Source organism: Ochotona curzoniae, unplaced genomic scaffold (genome assembly GCF_017591425.1).
Source record: "Ochotona curzoniae isolate NIBS_2020 unplaced genomic scaffold, NIBS_Ocur_1.0 contig_2404, whole genome shotgun sequence".
Lineage (NCBI taxonomy): Eukaryota > Metazoa > Chordata > Mammalia > Lagomorpha > Ochotonidae > Ochotona > Ochotona curzoniae.
Window position 1 is genome coordinate 12,125,212 of NW_024465451.1, and position 20,628 is coordinate 12,145,839.

Below are 20,628 nucleotides of genomic sequence, written 5' to 3' on the forward strand. Positions count from 1 at the left end.
TGTCCTGCTTTTTGCCTTTTTCTGTGTTTTTTTAAATTAATTTTTAAAATTTCTTTTCCTCCTTGTCATAATGTAGTCCATTTTCAACAGGCTCCCATGAATCCTGGCCATCAAGCAGCATGACCAGCTTCTCATTCGCATTTCTCGTTGTTTGGCTTTGTTCCAAGAGAGGCAGTCCCTGTGTCGAGAACCCCCAGCTGAAAGGAACATCATCTCTCATGCGTCTGCAGGCTCTCAGGTAGGTCAGCATTAGCCCACCTCTGGACCAACCACGAGACCAGGACCATCACACCTAAGGGAAAGTCAGGTGTTGTTTTCATCTGGACCCTGTAAACAGTAGATGTCTTCTAGGGCATGAACCCCTCTTTCCCAGGCAAAGAAATTTAGGCTCAACAACGGGAAATGCATTGTTAGCTGTGACATGGCTAGGGGTCGACAAGAGAAGATTTGGATTCAGGTCTCTTTCTCAGGAGCCTAAGTTCCTTCCACACAGTTGACAGAGTCCTTCTCATTCTTCAGTGTCCCCATGCAAGTCCCAAACCTTGACCCATAAGAAGAGTGCTATTCTCAATGCTTCTCAGACGGGGTGCCAAGGACCATACATACCTGCCAGTTGACGGTTGTTAGTCCCTGGGGAATTAAATACGAAAATTCTGAGTACTTCTTAAGGTGAGTTTAGAGTAGTTTGACATTGTCGTCACATCCAAACGTTAGGATACAAAAAGATGGGTCTGAGGTGGGCTGCAAATACTCTGAGAAACACTGTTCTTTTGGTTGGCATCTACAATGACACCATGAACTCTGGGCCTGAAAGGGCAGCTGTGATAGCTCTAAGGGTCGCTCCCCAGTGAGGCCAGGCATGCATCATTCATTCCACCAGTCAGCTGGTGCTTCTGTTGTTCAGTTGGCCAACAGAAGTCTTGCTAGGAAGCCCACCCTTCACGTGGACCACTGCAGCCAGTGTGTCTCTCCTTCCTTCAAGAAAGACAAGCAGGAAGGAGCAGGTTCAAGCAGCTCCCGCGCCCAAAGGCTCTTGGTTCTAGTCCAGCTGGATGCTAGCTGATTCTACCCAGAGCCTGTGGGCACCTGCACAGTCAGCCTGGGCTTCACCTACCTGCTGCTTCCACACCATGCCCTAGAGGGACGATGATGACCAATACAGGTTGTCCTGTAACAGTCACCCGAAAACCAGACAATTTGTTTTTAGCTTCAGGTGGAAGGTCAATCCCAGGAGAATGCTGTCACCTTGCATTCTGACACTGGGCCTCCTCAAGTTGGTACAAGAGCCATGGCATGGCTCCTGCCCTTGTTTTTCCTTGGGCTGGACACTTCCTGATGCCAAGGTCAGGGTTCAACAGCACCAGCGTTTCTCAAAGCCAAGATGACTCAAGGGTGGCAAGTGGGAACCAGACACCAGTCAGTCCCTCTGCTGGGGGTTCCCAATCCCTCCAGGCCAGCCATGCTTTCACTTGCCTGTGCTATTGTGCCTGGTGCAGCAAAAAGGCCTGATAGTCCAGGTTGAAAGCCCAGTCTTGCCACTTTGCTGAGTAACCCTGGGCTGTGCACAGAGCCTCTCTGTATCTCGTTCCCCCCTTTGGAAAAGGCTGGAACACCCACCTGCCTCCTGGGCTGATTGTGAAGGTGGGAACTGAGATAGTACCGGAAAAACACCTGCTGTGTGCAGGCCATCCGAGCAGAGCTGGGGAGATAAGGGTGTTGCCCCCCCTTGCAGGCAGCTGGGGAATCCGACAAGACCTCACTCAGGCTCAGTCACTTCCAGCTGTGTGACCATGGATGGGTTTCTGAGCTTCTCTGAGCTGACATGGCCTCATCAGTAGGAGCAAAATACCAAACTGGCAACGTTGATAGCAATGGGGTTGACACTGGTAAAGATACGGTCTGGGATGCTGATATCCCATTGGATGCCGGTTCCTGTCCCAGCTGCTCCACTTCTAATCCAGCCCCTGTTAATGACCTAGGAAAGGTATTGTGAGATGGATGCAAGTCTTTGGATCTCTGTACTCACACGGGAGACCTGGTTGAAGCTCTTGGCTCCTGGCTTCAGCCTGGCCCAGCACAACTGGGTTGTGATCATCTGAGGAGTGGGCAGTGGTTGGAAGATCTGTCCCTCTGTCTCCTTCTTTGTATGTAACTTTGACTTTTAAAATAAATAAACACATCTTTAAAAAAAAATTGGTTGTAAGGAGTAAATGAAACCAAATATACAGGAAGGGCATGGTACACAGTGGACATCATGGATACCTGCACAGTCAGCCTGGGCCTCACCTACCTGCTGCTTCCACATCATGTCCTAGATATGGAAAAAAAATTATTTATTTTTATTGGGAAGGCAGATTTACAAAGAGAAGGAGAGGCCGAGAGGATGATCTTCCATCTGGTGATTTACTCCCCAAGTGGCCGAAATGGCCAAAGATGAGCAGACCTGAAGCCAGGAGCCAGGAGCTCCCTCTGAGTCTCCCACATGGTTGCATGATCCCAAGGCTTTGGCCCATCCTCGACTGCCTTCCCAGACCACAAGCAGGGAGCTGGATGGAAAATGGAGCATTCGGGGTATGAATTGGTGCCCATATGGGATCCCAGTCCATACAAGGCGAGGGCTTTAGCCGCTAGGCTACTGCGTTGGATACTTAACTTTTTTTTTTTAAATCTTAGAAATAATTTTTATTAAACACTCCAGGATTACAGAAGATCATATATAAAATACGTTTTGAACTCTGAGAAAATGACAATAAATCCCCAGGAATTCTTCAGCCAGGTAAACAATCTGCACATTCTCACTACCTTTGAGAGTTGCCACTTTCCTCCACACTCAGAGAAATCACAACTCGAAACTTTGCGTTTGTCATGTCCTTGTTTCTTTTCATTGTTTTGCTGTGCCATGCTCCTTAACTTAACAACGCATTCACAGCAAGTGCTCAGGATCAGTCCACGAGGTGAGGCACTGAGGATCCCCTTGTGTGCAGACAGACTCAGTGGCTGCCCAAGAACCCAGGAAGGAACACAGCCTTTGAGATCGTCATACACAACAGTGGCATATACTACAAGGGGAAGTACAAAGCTACTACAAGGCTCCGTGTAGAGGCCATAAGATCATTCGAGTAACTTAAGGAAGTCAGGGATGGCTTCCCGGATGAAGCGATGATTGAAGCATGAATGGGAAAAGCATTCCGGATAAGGAACAACACGTGCAAAGCCCTGTGTGTAGAGATCCCAGTTGAAAGGACCGAAAAGAGGCCAGGGAGGTGGGAGACCCGTCAGTGATGAGGCCTGAAGTGGAGAGGGGAGGGGAGAGCAGGCCTGCCGAGCTCTGGATTCCAGTCTTCCCTCCTATTTGAGGTGATTGCACTCACTTTCAGTCATGATCCCTCCGGCTGCAGCGTGCAGGTGGGCCAGGAATGTCTGCAGGACATCGCTGTTGGAGCGCTGCTGTGCAGGTGAGTGATGGTGGCGAAGGCAGAAAGGAGGCGAGTAGCGGCACTCTGTGTGTCAAGGGCAGTCCCTGGGTTTGTGTGTCCCGGTCGCCAGCGCAGCAGGTTTGGAGGGTAAGCTTCCAGGAGTCTGGCAGACATGAAATGTGGTGTTACTCAGCCATCTGTGAGGTGAGGATCATTTCCTGCCCCGTTTGGGGGAGATGCAGGATCCTCGGGCCTGTGTCAGGTGTGTTCCAGGGAGTCCAGAGCAGGGAGCTAGGAAGGGGGTGTAGGGAGGGATACTTTGAGGTGCTGGCAGCCTGGGTGTAGATGCACATCGTGGCGCACCTCTGGCTGACTGCACTGAGTACGTGCAGTACGTGTGTCATCAGTCGTGGTTCTTGAAAAATGTCAGTGAGTGGGAGGTGAGGACGTAGAGACGGAACACAGTTGCCCTGCGGAGGCAGGAGCCAGAGGGGGGAGTGATTGTGGGAGCGGTTGTGCGAGTGACGGAGCTGCCTTCTGTTTTTGATTACAAGGTGGCTTAGCCACGTGGAAGGAGGTGATGGAAAGTCCAGAAGACAAGGGTCATAAGAAACACAAGATCTCTAAGTGAGCTGAGAACCAGGAGGACCCAGGTTGGAACAGAAGGGAAGGAGAAGGGGCTGAGTAGAAGTGCAAGTGCAAGTGTGTGTGTGTGGGTGTGTGTGTGTGTGTGTGTGTGTGTGTGTGTGTGTGTGGCGAGGAGGGCATGGGAGAAGATGGGAGACGGCCTCTTCTTTTTCCCTCTGTCCAATGGAAGGTGGAATCAAGACTCAGAATAAGGGCAGAGCACTGGTATGAGAAGAGTGGTGAATATTTAAAGGGAGCCCTGTGGCATGGCTGATTCCTGGGTTGCATCCCAGGCTCTTCCAAGGGCAAGCCATAACCTTGGGGGAAGTTTTCTGTCTGAGGGCAGGTTACGGACCCTGGAGGAAGGCTTCTGTGACAGTCTCAGCAGCATTTGGCATTTTGGACACAGACACAGAGGAAGCCTACAGGAGCAACGATTGCTTGACCAGTGGACAGAAAGACACAGGGCAGGAGGATTCGTAGCATGGATGACACTGTGAGGAAGACCGTGGGCCTCCATTCAGGGAAGGACACGAGGGAGAAGAGGGTGACAGGCTAGAGCAAAACAGAGGGTCAGCAGGTGCAGGGCGGTGGGAGGACGCTTGTGCAGTATGAGTGGGCAGACCACGGCTGGAGGGCCCCATGTGTGAGCTGTGTACTTTTAAAGCTGGAGCCCACCTGGCCTCTCGCCGGGACCCAAGAGAGGCTGTGGCAGGGGGTGAGTGGGCGAGCAGGTGAACGAGTGAGTGTACTTATGTGATCACCTGTGCCATTGTCCTCCAGTTAGTCCAACAGCCTGTCTGTCTTGCTTCCTTTGGATCACAATAAGCCTGTCTCAAACTCCTCGACTCCTCCAGTCTTTGTGTTTCAGCTCGGAATGCCCCTTCTAGGAAGAAACCTTCTGAATGCTCCCCCGGGAAGGTTTTGTGAGAATGAAAAGATGACCTCTGCTGTAGGAACTGCCACCCCAAAGACACTCACCACTGCCCTTCCTGCCCTGTTTCCTTCCATCTGGAGCTGCATGTCTTCCTCCTCCCCGGTTGGAGCCCCGCGGCAGGCAGGCACTTGTTGGAGTTGCTGGCTCTGCTTACCCTCTGTGCGCTCACTCTGTGTGCTGAGTTTTGACACATATTTCTCTGTTTCATCCTTGCCACAACGTCATGAGTGGTTGGTACCACCATACCCTCTTCTTCCAGTGGAGTGGAGCTTTGCCCAGGGCTGCAAGAATCAAGGAGAGGTATGGCTTGTCTTTGTATCTCTAGTCTCAGAATAGAGAGGAGGGGACAAATGGGCCCTCCAAGAGTTCAGCAGGCTTCCCATTCCTCATCCTACTCAAGTTCAATTGCTCGAGTCACTCCTGACTCTCAGCAGCAGGATTCATGCACATGGGCAGAGGCCTCCCTAAAATGCAGGAATCAGGTGCAGGACTCTGGTGAGCTGGTCCAGCTGGCCAGTTCATCCTAGAGACTCTTGTGGTGGAATGGATGTTTATGTCCTCTAAAAACTCACTTGAGGCCATAATGCTCAATGTAAAGGTATTTGGAACTGGGGCGCTTTAGGAGTTAGTCAAGGTTGGGTAAGATCATCGTGAAAGCTTGCTTTCCGTTCTCCAGTGTAACACACTAAGGAAGCCACAGGAAGATGTAGTGAGAAGGCAGCTGGAGGGAAGAGAGCTGGGGACTGAATCAGCCAGCAGCTTGAAGCCTTCAAAACTGAAGCATTTTTTTCCTTCATTTAAGTCAACTGGACTATGGTGTTTTGCAATGGCGCCTAGAGTCAATGAATACAGCCCATCTTCCTTCTGAAAGGCTCATGCATCCTTTCGTCTCTTTACAAGGAGGTTAGCACTTCCCATGGTGGCCTTCTATCCTGGAAGAGCTCAGCCAAAGGCTGGGTGGTCTCCCTTTGGGGAGGAAGTTCTCCCGTGGACGCTCCCAGCTCTGCCTTCCAGACCCACACAACACCAGGTGGATCCCTCTTCCCTGGCGTATTCAGGCAGAGATCTTGGCCATCCCCTACCCCCATGCCCAGTTTAGGTTCTTTGAGAACAGAAGCCATGTGAGTCTAGGTTATTGCCCTGTCCCCAGCACCTGGCACAGCACTTGCTGCAAAAGTGAGGCCTTAGATCTATCTATTGGCTGAATGAACAAAACTGTTCCTCCAGGTTAAAATGTTTTTAGCTTCTTCATACCTCTAAGAACTTGGCTTCAAGGTACATTTTCCCCTACTTTCTTCTCACCTGCTGTTTCTGTGCTCATTTTAAACAATTATTATTTTATTCTGATAATCTTTATATAATTGATTAGGGCACAAATGGTCAAGGGCTACAGGAAAGTGGGTAAGACCATTGTTTCCACATTTTTTTTTTTTCTGTATCTGGGGTAAGGAGGGAGATAAAGGGAGAAGCCCCACCCAGCCTCCCATCCCATCCCAGGGTCCCCTACATGGAGCAGGCTCCGAGGGTCCTGCTCAAGTGGTTTTGATAGTTTAACAGTTTTGAATTGCTGCCAATCTCGCCATTCCAAACATGATGAAATCTCTCCAGAATCCACTGGCTGGTATTGTCCACATTAGAGTCTCCATTTGCCCAGATTTTTCACTGCCTACACATGGCTGGAGTAGTTGATCGATTTGTTCTGTCCTTCATCCTTTGTTGTGGTACCGATGGTGTGCAGGTTCCTATGGTCTGCCATATCCTCCATGTGCACTTGGATGTGCTGTCCACTGCTCCGTTTGAGCCTCTGAGGAGGCTCAGCTTTGACACTTGCACTCCATGGTCAGACAATGGAACCTGTACTTCTCTTCATGGTTGGGGTTCTGAGATCAACAGTTCAGTTTGAGGAATCCCCAAAGACACTTCATCTGAGGTGATCTCAGACCTGATTCTTATGTTTACATGCCAGTACAGGATCTGGCACTATCCATTGCCCCAGTCAGCTTATCCATATACTGATGGTTGCAATTGCTGGGTCAGTTCTGTTTCCAGCCCTGTCTTCCACACAAACCAATGGGTGTTGCAGTCCAGCCTGATTCTGCCCACCACACACTCAACCCTCACACTGCAGCCTAGTTGGAGCAACCTGCAATAACCTCTGCCAGGCCTACCCCCTGCCCCGGTTCCCATGCTTGCCAGTATGTATAGCAAACTTGTCCAGTCTGTCCCACATCCCATTCAGCTCTCCTACATGTCAATGGACACAGCCCCACTTCTGTGCTCATTTTGCAGAAGTAGTATTTTTGTTCTTGTGTTAGAATGAAGCACTGGCTCATCTATCTTGATAAGCTATCAAACATTCCTTCTATATTTTGCCATTTTTTACATTTCTCTGCCTTCTCTTTCCACTGTGCTGTTCCAGTAGAGGACAATGGACGTTGTAAGAAGCAAAAGAAGGGAAAGATAAGCTGATACTCACTCACTACAGCTGTTCCAGAGGTGCGCCTCTGCTGCTCAGAGAAGGCTGAGGATGAGGGAGAGGAGGGGAGCCAGAGCTCAGGAACCCGGGAAGACAGGCTACAAATCTCAGCCCCACCACTCCAGAGCTGTAATACTGGGGCAGGCAGACACCTGTCTGAGCTGGATTTCCTCAGCAGTGATGAAGATTTGCCACACCTCATAGTGCAGGTGGTACCTGAGTCGCTGCCCTTAGAGGTGTGCCCAGCACAGCATGCTTTGGAGCAGGGATGATGATGGAAGGAGGCAGGGGGTCCTCTCAGAGACGGGTGAAGGTGTTTCTATCACAGGAAGTGAGGCTCAAACCCTGGCTGGGTCACCTTGCGTGAGCAATGGCGCTTCTCTGAACCCCTTGCTCCTCCTCATCTGTCCATGGCACAGTGCTGAAGAAGCTGCTGAGATGCCCACATCCTGTGTCAAAGGGCCTGGCTCTGGCCTCAGCTTCACTCCTGCCTGATGTGCACTCTGGGAAGTAGCAGGGGATGGCTCAGTGCTCAGATCCCGGCCACACCCACAGGAGAACCGTGTTGCCTTCTGGACTACATCGCTGCAAAGGGACAAGTGCTGGCATACCAGACTATGAGGTTTTAAAGATTTATTTTCATTATTATTATTATTATTTTTTATTGGAAAGGCGGATACAAAGACAGGAGAGACAGAGAGGAAGATCTTCCGTCCGATGATTCACTCCCCAAGTGAGTGCAACGGCCGATGCTATGCCGGTCCAATACCAAGAGACTCTTCTGGGTCTCCCACACGGGTGCAGGTTCCCAAAGCTTTGGGCCATCCTCAACTGCTTTCCCAGGCCACAGGCAGGGAGCTGGAAGGGAAGCGGGGCTGCTGGGATAGAACCGGCGCCCATATGGGATGACGGGCGTGCAAGGCGAGGACCTTAACCACTGCGCCACGGTGCCAGGCCCAAGACTATGAGGCTTTAGAGGACAGAGCCAATCTCCAGGTGGGATCTGACCTCCTGCTCAAATGCCTCTCCCATCTTCTTCACCTTCCTCAGCTGTTATCCTCCTTTGAAGCCGTGTTGTTCTGGAACAATTGAACCTGCTCCTAGACAGAACTGGGAAGGGCCTAGTTCCTGGCCTGTAGTACAAACTAGAATGTTTATTGAATTAACAGATTAATAACTGTAGTATAAAACTCAGTCCTTTTTATTTGAATTGGCAGAACTAAATCTTTCTTCATCATGCATTTGTGAACATTTTTAGAAGGCTTTAGTTATTTGTATATTTAAAGACAGAGAGAGAGAGAGAGAGAGAGAGAGAGAGTGAAAGGAGAGAGAGAGAGAGAGTGAAAGGAGAGAGAGAGAGAGAGAGAAGAAGAGACCTTTCATCTGCTGGTTCATTTCGTAAATGCCTACAGCAGCTGGAGCTGAACCAGACCAAAGGTAGGAGTCAGAAACTTCATCCAGGCCTCCCCTGAGGGTGGACTGGGCCAGTGTCCTTGGTCATCTTCTGATGTCCCCTCAGTGTATTAACAGGGAAATGGATCACAAATGGAGTAGCCAAGACTCAAACTGGTGCTCCAATATGGGATACCGATGTCCCAAATGACAGCTTAACCTTATATAATGTAATGCCCCTGTCTCATGTGAACATTTAAAAATCACCAAGGAAACAAGTACTGCTTCTAGAAAGCTAATCACATTAATCAAAGAGAAAATAACTGATTCAATGCATTCCTACTGTCCAGCTGCAACCACTGCTGCCAGCAAGTGGCTAGATAGATTCTTCCAGACATTTTTCTAAGTAAATCCATTTAAATAACAATCATAATATGATTTTTAGTAATGAGCTTTTTTTTTGTTTGTCTCCTTAGTAATACTCTGGATGCATTATTTTCTTAGAAAAAGTATAGTGACAGAGCAGGCTTTTATTCCAATTCCCTGCTCCAAAAAGCAATTTAATTGATCATCCTCGGGTGGGGACTGTATTAGATATTAAACTGATAAGAACAAATACTTCACCTGACCTAAGCGCTTTGTGCATGTTAATGTGTCTAATCACTGCTAAAACCTGATGAATTAGATGCTATTATTCCTTCAGGGTTACAGGTTGGCAAATGTAAATATAGCGAGTGTAAGTAACTTGTCTAAGATCACACAAGTAACAAGTTAAATCTTGGGGCCTGATCCAAATCCAGACGCACAAGGTCTCAGTCTCCGGCCTTGCCCCGTACTGTGTGTGTTTCTGGTGAACATGCCGGCAGCTGGGTCTTGGCATACAACCTTGGTCATCCCTACTTGGCTCAACATAGAACAGCAGGGTCAAAGGCTATACACATTTGAAATTCCAGACAATTAAATTTACTTATTTTCATTTTATTTGAAAAGCAGAAAGAGAGAGAGAGAGAGATCTTTCATCTACTAGTTCACTGCCCAAATAGCTACAACAGTCACAGCTAAGCCAGGTCAAAGCCAGAAGCGAAGAACTCAGTCCCTAAATCTCTTCGTGGCTGGCAGGGATGGAACAACTCCAGCCTTTGCCTGCTGTTTCTCAGGGTGTGCACCAGTAGGAACCAGGACACACTTAACAGTTTTTAATGGAAAATCCAAAATAAAACAAAAGGGCCTGGCGCGATGGCCTAGTGGCTAGAGTCCTCGCCTTGAACTTGCCGGGATCCCATATGGGCACTGGTTCTAATCCCGGTGGCTCCACTTCCCATCCAGCTCCCTGCTTGTGGCCTGGGAAAGCAGTTGAGGATGGCCCAAAGCCTTGGGACCCTGTACCCGTGTGGGATACCTGGAAGAAGTTCCTGGATCCTGGCTTCGGATTGGTGCAGCACCGGCTGTTGCACTCATTTGGGGAGTGAATCACCGGATGGAAGATCTTCCTCTCTGTCTCTCCTCCTCTCTGTATATCTGACTTTGCAATAAAAAATTAAAAAAAAAAAATCCTTTAAAAAATAGTAAAACAAAATAGCTCTTTGGACTCTTGGATGTTTGAACTCTGCAGCTCTCACACTTCCCGGTCTCCTATCTTTAGAGACTATATTTTGTGGGTCCAAGAATCTGGGCGTGTGGGGAAACTTTCCAGGGTTTCTGAGGGCAGCACTTTCCTGGAGCCTGGTTCAGTCTGTCCTCTCCTCCGGGGAGGGTTCCTGACCTCCAGGGCAGCAGCCTGCTGTGCTATGGCCCAGACCACACTGAGCTGTAGCCGTCCATGTCTGGCGCTGCAAGCTGCTGAAGGCGGAGCCTGTGCCTAAGGCATCTGTACTCTCAGTGCCTGGCCTGTCAGGAGAAGGTGCTCCAAAGTATCATGCGACAGAGTGTACAAGTAAGCGTTTACTCAGTGAATGAGTGAATGGGCAAGCTCTGCTTTTATTTCCTCTCTAATTCCCAGGTGCTGCTATTTTTTTTTTCTTATTTAGAACATTGGAGAATAAAGGACACAAAGAAAAAGATGAAATACCCAGTGCAAGCATGGGTCATCAACCATAGACTCAGCGTGATGTTCATTCTCTCCAGCTTCCCTGTCTTTGTGGATGTGCCGTCCCAGTCGCAAATCCCACAGCCAGCCTACTTTCACACCAAATCAGGACCGTTGCCAGAGCTGTTCTTCAACAGGACTGTGGTGACTGCCCACCTGCTGTCTCACCCAGTGCCCAGTGCAAACCTAATGTCTTCCACATCATCTGCTCACAGTCCACTGTGTTAGGGAGGGCGGGTAGGAATGGTGCTTTCTCTTTCCCAGTTGTCCTACAACTTTATCATATTTTTTATAGTCAGAAAAACAAGCATTTAAAAATCTCAGAGTGGACCTTTGCCCAGCATTTAAAATCTTTTATTATTATTATTGTTTTCTTTGGAAAGGTGGAGATACAGAGAGGAGGAGAGACAGAGAGAAAGATCTACTTGTCTGCTGATTCACTCCCCAAGTGACCACAAATGGCCAAAGCTGAGCTAATCCGAAGCCAGGAGCCAGGAGCTTCTTCCAGGTCTCCCACATGAGTGCAGAGTCCCAAGGCTTTGGGCCATCCTCTGCTCTTTTTCCAGGCCACAAACAGGGAACTGGATGGGAAGTGGAGAAGCTGGGATACGAACTGTCACCCATATGGGCAATCCCAGGCTTGCAACGTGAGGACTTTAGCTGCTAGGCTACCACGCTGCACTGGACCCAGTTCCCCTTTTTGTAAGGTAAGAATCAGAAAGCCTCTTTGTGGAGTTGTTGAGAAGAGATGTGAATTAATGTATGAAAAGTGCTGAGCGCAGGGGATGCCCAGCGTGTCATCTGTTGTCAGCAAATGAAATGTACTGTTTTCAATATCATAGACTATTTTAGCCCCAACTTTTAGATGAGGAATCATATAACAACAAATGGCCGAAGGGGCGTGCCTATTGACCTGCTCTAAGAGAGTCTACACTCTAGCTCCCAAGGGAAAATGGTAAGTGTCTATGCTGTCTACATTGTGCATGGTATGTGTGCAGACATTTTATGTATCTTTGGATAATGCCATCTTAGGAACCAGCAAGCATGGCACATGGACTGTCCTATTCATAACAGCACATGGATGACCTTGTCCTTGTTTAATGGAGTCCAACACTGAGATCCTCAGAGGTTCCAAGATTCGCCCAAGATCACACAGGTAGCCGATGTTTGGGTTGGGCCCTGAACCTTTGACCACTATCTCTCTCTGAAATAAGTTTTGAAGACGTGAAGTGTTTTGTTCCAGGTCTCACTATATTCTCCACACTGGCCTGCTACCTCCCCAAATAGTCTTGTGGAATTTTCCAGGATCCAGGCCTGGCAGTGACCTCTGCAGTCACTGGGTGTTTGACAGAGATGAGCAGGAGAGAGACTTCCTGAGTGTCAAAGAGCACACTGGGTACCCAGAGGCCAAGTAGGTGAAATGCAAGAATCCCAGCAGGCTGCACCCGCGCGCTGCCTCCCGGCACTTCCCTCCCAGCCCCTTCCTTCTCGTTTCAGCAGGAAGGACCGGAAGGAATCCTTGCTGTTTGCTTCAGGATGCTGCTCACACAAACAGACAGTTCCACACCTTACACTGGCCTCTCCTTTCCACTCCCCTCCCCGTAGTGAAAGTAGGTGCACCCATAATGAGCATGATGAGCACAGCTGTTTGTGAGGGAAAACTTCCCTCCTCTGGGTGCTGTCCCCAGAGAACTGATGGTTTGCTTGAGTACCTGCAGTGGAAGGATCCTAACCAGATGCCAATCTGTCTGATGGCAGGGCCCCTGCTTGAGTCACTGACTGCAAAGTCAGTGTCGGGAGCCACAGACACCATAAGCAAAAGGACCTGAAGTTGGGAGTTCAGTTGCACTGGGGGCAGAGGTGGGGGTGAGGGGTGGGGAAGGAGCCCTGGAGTAGATTTGGAGTGTGGTTCTGAGTTGCAGCTTGTCCCTGGGTTCCCAGTGACTTGGGTAGATAATCTAATCTCTCTGTGCCCTGAGATAGCTGGTCTGTACAACAGAGATCCCACAGCCCACTCTGGGTTGTGTGAGGATGGCAAAGGAGGACCATAAAAGGGGGGGAGACCCCTGGGTGCTGAGTGAGCCATAGGGATGCACCTGGGTCCCGCTGCCAGTTCCTGGTCTCAATTCTCTGTTAAAAGGGATTTATCCAAGTATTTAAAGGGAAAGTTCCCTCTGCCCAAAGTTAGGTGGCAATGAAAAGTACCCTGGAGAGAAGGAAGCATCTAGAATTAAGCATCTAGAAAAAGGGGGTAGATCTGGCCTTAGTAGTTAGGAGAGCTGATCAGGACGGCAGGATCCCATTCCCGATTCCTGCTTCCTGCCAATACACATTCTTGCAGGGCAGCAGAAGATGGTTTAAACAGTCAGATGCTAGGGCCAGCACTGTCGATCCTCTGCCTCTGGTGCCAACCTCCCATATGGGTGCTGTCTCAAGTCCCAGCTGCTCCCTGCTAATACACAAGGGAAAGTGGCAGAGGATGGCTCAAGTCCTTGGGCCCCTACACCCATCAGAAGTTCCTGGCTCTTGGCTTTGACATGGCCCAGACCCAGCTGTTGCAGCCATTTGGAGGCCGAGCCAGAGGATGGCAGATTCTCTCGCTGTGTGTCTACCTCTCCTATAAATCTGCCTTTCAAATCAAAATGAAAACATTAAAAAAAAAATAGTTGCGGGCTCAGTGCGAAGGCTCAATTGCTGAATTTTCATCTTGCAAGTACTGGGACCCCATATGGGCACTAGTTCATGTCCTGGCTGCTCTATTTCCTATCCAGCTCCCAGCTTGTGGCCTGAGAAAGCAGTTGAGGATGACCCAAAGCTTTAGGACCCGGAAGAAGCTCCTGTTTCCTGGCTTTGAATTGGTTCAGCTCTGGCCATTACAACCATTTGGGATATGAACCAATGGATAGAAGATCTTTCTGTTTCTCCTTCTTTCTGTGAACCTGCCTTTCAAGTTGAAAAAGAAAAAAACTTGGGTGTCTGCCACCTACAACTGAGGCCCAGATTGAGTTTTAGGTGTCTGGCTTTGGCTCTACCCAGCCCTTCTGTTATGGGCTTTTGGGGAGTGAACCAGTGGGTGGAAGCTTTGTATGTATGAATGCTCTTACAGATGGGAAGGAAAAGACCACTGCTTTCAAGCTGGAAGATTTGGGTTTTGCCCTGGACCTCCAGTCCCCAGGGTGTGAGGTGTCTTCTGCCCTAGCTTGACCTGGCCTCCAGCTCTGTCGTATGCCTTCCTAGACTTGGTTTGGTAATCTCTAGAGTGAGAGTGTTTTGCATATAGTCTCCCAAATGCACTTGCGCTGGCACACCCCTCAAGGTCATCAAAGCCCCATCTCCTCCCCAGCTTTTGGTGTCCAAGTCTCCCAGACCCACCTTGTCCTCTCTACCTCCAGATTGAGGCCTCGGTAGGGACCCAGGTGGGCAGAGGACGGGAAAGGGGCACAGTGCCACAAGGACAGATTGCTCCCTCCTTGGCCCTTCAGTCCCCCCCCCCCTTCCCGCTTCAAGTGGCCTAGGGGCCTGGCCTGAGATCAGAGGTCCACCAGCGTCAGCCCTGACCCTGCCCGCGTCAAGAGGCGCCTTCTCAGCGCAGAACAATGCCGGCCCTTTGAAGGGCTGGGCAGCAGGGGATGGGTGTTCCTCCAAACACTGGGCCTCCTTTGCAAAACAGGCTTTGATTCCCAGGCCGGGAGGCCCCAGGTGCCTGGGGCGGGGGCAGGCGGGGGGCTGGGGGCTTTGTTTGGCAGGAAGGGGGGCCTTGGGGACACAGGAACAAAGCCTGCAACCCACAGAGCTGGAAGGGACTGCCGCTGGCCTGGGCAGCCGGCTGGGGGCAGAGATCTGCATGTCCCAGGCTGCTCCCACCTCTGCCCAGTCTACCAAGGGCAGTGCTGGCCTCCTCTCTGGCTGTACCCTGGCTCTCTTAGGGATGTGGCAGGTGCTGGAGGGACACCTGGGTTGTCGTGGAGGTCCTTGGGCTGCAAGAATTCTTATTGGGGGAACTCTGTTGGAGGTAAAATTGAATCCAAGAATCAGGGAGGAAAGAACCCAGAACCCAGAGTTGCTGGCCTGTGGCCTAGAGCTTAGGTGTGTAGAGAGGATGGGCGACTCCTACTTCCGGCCCATGCTAGGGTGACTGGACACACACATGTGTCTGGTTAAACTTCGTTTTCTTATTTAACAAATGCCTGCAAGGTCCCCCAGGACCTCTCTGAACTCTTCTGTTCTACTCCCTACTCAGCCCCTCCCTGGGCCTCCCTTCAGTTCCAGGTTTCATCAGGCATGCAACTGTATTAACATCTCCACGCTGGCTATGCACCTGTTCTGAATGCCCTGCCACGGATGACCTCTAGCCTGTTCTTCGGAGAATTTCCCCAGCCACCTGCCTCCTGCGAGTCTGCCCCCTTAGTCTGCTTTTATCCTTCGGGCTTGCCTTTCTTTCTTAACTTGGATTGTGGCTCCATGAATCTACCACCTCTCACATTTTGGCTCACTCCTGTATCCCAAGCACCTAGAATAACAGTGCCAGAGCTGCAGCGCTCATGAGAAGACACTGTGGCACGGCTAATGGTACTGGGTTGTTTGGTCTAGAGTTGGCTGTAAAGCTGTTAGTGGAAGGATTGACATTCATAATTTACTTGAAGGAAGGCAGATTGCCCTCCCAATGTGTGGGTGGGTCCTACTCATCTGACACAGATCAGATGAAGGCCTTCCTTGAGATCCCAGGCTGAGATTGCCCAAGACAAAAGCAATTATGCCTTAAGAATGCAAGGCAGAAATTCTACCTGCATCTCCCCCAGCACCCAACCTCACACAGCATTCAAAGAATTCTGGAGTGGAACAACATGACATTTCTGTTTCTCTGAGGAACAAGGGGACAGAAGAGTAGCGATTTCCTATGGTTCACCCAAATAGTGAATGAATAAGACTCAGAGCTGTGAAGCCATCTGGCAGAGAAGGCCCAGAGTCTAAATGCTGAGTCTGGGATCAGATTTCAGACTGAGTTCAGAGCTGCTTCTGCTGTCATCCTCGTTAGCCAGGGGTTCCCTAAGCAGGGAGTCAGTGAAGTAGTACCTGGACAGCTGGACAAGTTGGAGTGCTCCCGGAAAACAGAACCCTGGGTTTCTGTACAGCTGGCTGGTGATACTCCTAAGCCTCAAACAGAAGTCCTGCAGGGGGACTGACAGCATGTGACCCAAGACTGGGGCTGGGGCAGCAGGTTGGGTGTGACATTTGCTTGTGCCACTGATTTTGGGCAACTTATCTCACATCTTGGAGTCTCAGGCTCCCCAGGGGGTAAAACAGGCTATTGATGTTTCCCTTGGGTTCCGAGTGCTCAATGAGTGGTCCTAGTTGGTAGTATTCCCAGCAAACAACGTGCTTGCAAAGAAGAGCGGGCTACTCTGGTTTGGAAGCCCTTGGTTCCAGCCTTTTGTTCCCTCCAGGATTGCTGGTGCCATGCCCCTGCTGACCCTGGGAAAGGAGCTGATTGCAGTCATTCAGCCTGGCTTTACTGCACCCAGGTGTTCCCCTCTGGGGTTTGTTCTTTGTTTGGATCCGAGCATGCATTCTAGCCTGAAAGGCTTTGTCTGCTGTTGAAAAAACAAAGTTAAAAATGTACCACCAACCCAGGCTCCTGGAAATGACACCCCATAGCAGATAATTACAATACTTTGCATTTTTCCCGTGAACAAGTGTTTATGTGAGAAAAAAAAATTGTAGGGAAGGTGTGACAGTGACAGATATTCTAATTCCTGATTATAAACAGAGGGCAAAACTCAAGCCTGGAGAGGAGACAGCCTCCCCCAGAAGCCGCTGGTGGTGGAGCCAGGCCAGACCCTACACACTGCACTGAACCCTGAGCTCCTGAGCTCCCTGGGACAGCATGGTCTCCAAAGCAGGGGATGTACACACTCCTCTGAGCTGCAGGGCAAATCTCTCTTTACAGGTGTTTTTATAGCAAAAAGAAATTATGTTTTATTACTGTTCAATCTAGAGATCGACATATCTGACACTTAGAGCATGCACCTCCACGGAAGCACAAGCTCAGATTATTTTTAACCAATAATGGTAGGAGATCAAAGGGACCATAGCTCTGCATCCTGAACCGGAACTTTCTCGGGATGACTTCCTTCCTGCCCTGGGGCTCAGCTCCACCAAGGCCCTGCAGGAGACCAACAACATCATCTTGCAGGCCCTGGCTGGTCCTCAGCCTCTTCAGCATAGGGGGCCCCTCTCCCCAGTCTCCAGACGGGCCTGGCTCACCCTGTCTAGGTTATCAGTCCTGGAGTCTCCCACAGCCTTTCCTGTTATCAGAGCCCAAGTGTCCAAGAAGGAGCCTACACCTCGTGCCCCTTGCCATCCTGCTGGGTTACAGTGTGTCCTCAGAGAGAGAATAAACAGAGGAGGTGACAGTGTCAATAAATGCCTCCTGGGCAGCCTTGGCTAGCACACACGCATGCTTTCCCACTCAGACCAACAGGTACATTTGTACTTGTGGCCCTTCCTAGGATGCACACAAAAAATAAATATCCCAGAAGACAGGAAATGGTAATCAAAATCAAGAAAAGAGTAAAAAGGAAAGGAATGTTCCTTTATAGATTCTGAAAGAGATTTCTTAAAAGTTAGTTCTAGGAGCTCCAACACCCTCCGTGCTTTGTGATGAGGAGGGGATTTGAGTCCAAGCCAAGATGCCTATTGATGTGAAATCCCCAGTACGCCCGTGTGAAAGAAATGTGTCACTTCATTGAAGTAAGACATTACAACTGGCTCAAAAGAGAATGGAAAGAACTACACATCTAGGTGCTAGGATGACTTTGAAACGGCAAAGTGTTTACAAACCTGGGCTAAGTGTTTGGCCTAGTGGATAAGAAGCCAGTTAGGAGACCCACATCTCATGTCGGGCTCAATATCCAGCTCTGGCCACAGCTTCCTCCAAGTGCAGACCCTGGGAAGCAGCTGTGAGGGCTCCACACAGGAGGCCTAGAGTGAATTTCTGGCTCTTAGTTCTAGTCCAGCCCAGTACTCGGCCTTTGTGTATATTTGGAGAGTGCACCAGCTGATGTAACCTCTCTCTGAAAAAAAAAAAAATACACGACTGATTTTTGGCACAAGGATTAGTTAAGCCATCGCCTGGGACTCCCACGTTCCGAATCAGAGTGCCTGGTCGATGTCTTGGCTGCTTTATTGCCAATCCAATTTCCTGCTAAGAAACCCTCTGGCAGGCAGCAAGTAATGGCTCACACACTTGATTCTCTGACACTCACATGGAAGGCGGATGGAGCTCTACCCAGGCTCTTGGCTTCAGCCTGGCTCAGCACTGGCTGGTGTGGGTATCTGGAGAATGAGCCAGTGGTTGGCAGATCTGTCTTTCTCTGTCTTTGAAACAAAATGCTAAAAAAATGTTATTATGTTTTACAAAACTGGTCTATTCATACAACAATAACCAGTTTCATTCCATTGGACGCAATTTAATTGCATTTTTCTGCGGAAGAATAATTTGCATTATTAACTTTCCATAGTTGTGAAATACCTCAAGGTTAACAAAATACGAAGAAAACCTGAAAGAGAATGGTAGGTAGTATGCCCAATGATTTTTTGTTCCTTCATAAAATCTTCATAATTTTTCCTGACACCAGAAAAAAAAAATCATCTTGGCAAACACATTCCAAGATCTATATAAATCTTTGATTCTATAAAATCAAAGCGGGAGATGGGTGATTCAGGAGAGGGTAGCGTGCTTTTGAGCTAGGTGACTCAGTTCAAGATCCATCTCTTTTATGTGGCAGGGTAGCCTTGGGCCATTCACTTTCCTCTGAGCTCATGCTCTCTGACTTCCAAAATGGGGCCTGTCTGGCCTGGTGCTGTGGCATATAAGGCTAAGTCTCTCCCTGCGGCACCAGCATCCCATACTGGCACACATTTGAGTTCCAGTTGCTCTGCTTTCCACCTAGCTAGTGGGAAGGCAGTGGAGACTGTTGCAAATCCCTACATCCTCATGAGAGACCTGGAGGAGGCTTGTGTGGCTTCTGGCTTCAAACCCATCCAGCTCTGGTCATTGCCGGGAAAGAGAAGGCTATGAGCTTTGGACAACTTTGGGATTTCGTGTCACCATGGAAGTGTACCGCTCAGCCCTTTGAAAAGAACTCTATTCAGCTGTGTGTTTGTTTGCTGGGAATGCCATAACAAAGCTGGGCGAGGGAGAGTTTACTGAATCGCAGAAATGCATTGTGTCACAATCCTGGAGACTGCGAGTCTGGAGTCCAGGGGTCATCAGGTCCCAGCTCCATTCAAAGGTGCTGGAGCAGGACTGTTTCAGGTTTCCCTCCTAACTTCTGGAAGCCTCAGGAGTTCTTTGGCTTTGTTGCTACATCACTGCAATGTTCTACCCTCACGTGATGTTCTTTGTGTGCCTTGGTCCTCTTATAAGGATACCTGTCAGATTAAATTAAGGACCTACCCTGTTTCAGCCTTATCTAAGCTAATTGCTTCTGCAAATGACACAGTTTCCAAATAAGGTCATTTTCAGAGGCATTGGCTATTAGGGTTTCAACCTATCTTTCTTGGAAGGAGATTCAACCCATCGCAAGGTAATAAGGAGCGCAAATTGGAGACACTCCTCAGCTGTAGCATCTTCAGGTAGCCATGCTCTCCCCAGGCAACCCTCAACCAGTAGCTGAGATGTCTGGGACACCAGGCCCTTGCCACTTGTGCCCAGTGTGGACTTCTCTGCCAGCATTCTGTAGGGCTGCAGAAGCTTAATCAGATTTGTATCATGATCTAGAATTTCTCCATGCTGCATCTTGCTCCTCTCCCTTCATCTTATTTATTTATTTATTTATTTTGGGGGGCTGGCGCAATGGCTCAACTGGCTAATCCTCCACCTGCAAGAGCCAGTATCCCGCACTGGCACTGGTTTGTACTCTGACGGCTCCACTTCCGATCCAACTCCTTACTTAAGGCCCGGGAAAGCAGTAGAGGATGGTCCAATGTCTTGGGACGGTGTATCCATGTGGGAGACCCAGAAGGAACTTGTGGCTTCAGATAGGCTCAGCTTCATCTGTTGTAGCCATTTGGAAGCATTTGCAGGGGATAGATCTTCTTCCTCTGTCTCTCGTCTCTGTAACTCTACCTTTGCAATAAAAAGGCAGAATTACAGAGAAGAGAGAGAGAGAAATCTTACATTCCCTGGTTCATTCCCCAAATGACCTTAAATGACTGGAGCTGAGCCTATTCAAGGCTAGAAGCATGGAGCTTCTGGGTCTCCCACATGGGTACAGGGGTCCAGAGACTTGAGCCACCTTCTACTGCTTTCCCAGGTGCATTAACAGCAAGCTGGACTCGAAGTGGAGCAGCTGGGACTTAGCCTACTATGCCAGGGAACCACCCTCATCTTTCACAGGTGTGTCCTCCCAGGAAGAATTCAGCACCCCTGACTCTGTTACTCCGGCTACTTTAAGATGGGCCACATCTGGCACAGGAGACTCTACCCTAACTGAATCTCTTAATGCTTGAGTGTCCCTGAAGACTTCATTCTTGGGCGTGTGTAAGGCATGGGATATGGGCACAGACAATCCTTGCACAAGGTGGTGGCTCAGTTGGTAACATTTACTTTGGGGATGACGTGGAAGAGGGTTTCAATGGCAGGAACACGCAGGCCAGGGGATGACTCAGACCAGGTGATGATTTTTAAAAA

At 49.4% G+C, this 20,628-nt stretch overlaps 1 long non-coding RNA gene and 1 other non-coding gene across 2 annotated transcripts; one reads left to right on the forward strand and one right to left on the reverse strand.

The window, feature by feature from the left end:
- Positions 1-1,795: 1,795 nt before the first annotated feature.
- On the forward strand, positions 1,796-3,418 carry LOC121152402. The gene is made up of 3 exons (XR_005883261.1): positions 1,796-1,984; positions 2,674-2,776; positions 2,930-3,418. It is a non-coding gene; the product is annotated as an uncharacterized LOC121152402 (long non-coding RNA).
- A 5,891-nt stretch (positions 3,419-9,309) lies between these two features.
- LOC121152423 lies at positions 9,310-9,496 on the reverse strand. Its single transcript, XR_005883264.1, has one exon. It is a non-coding gene; the product is annotated as a U2 spliceosomal RNA (small nuclear RNA).
- Positions 9,497-20,628: the final 11,132 nt, after the last annotated feature.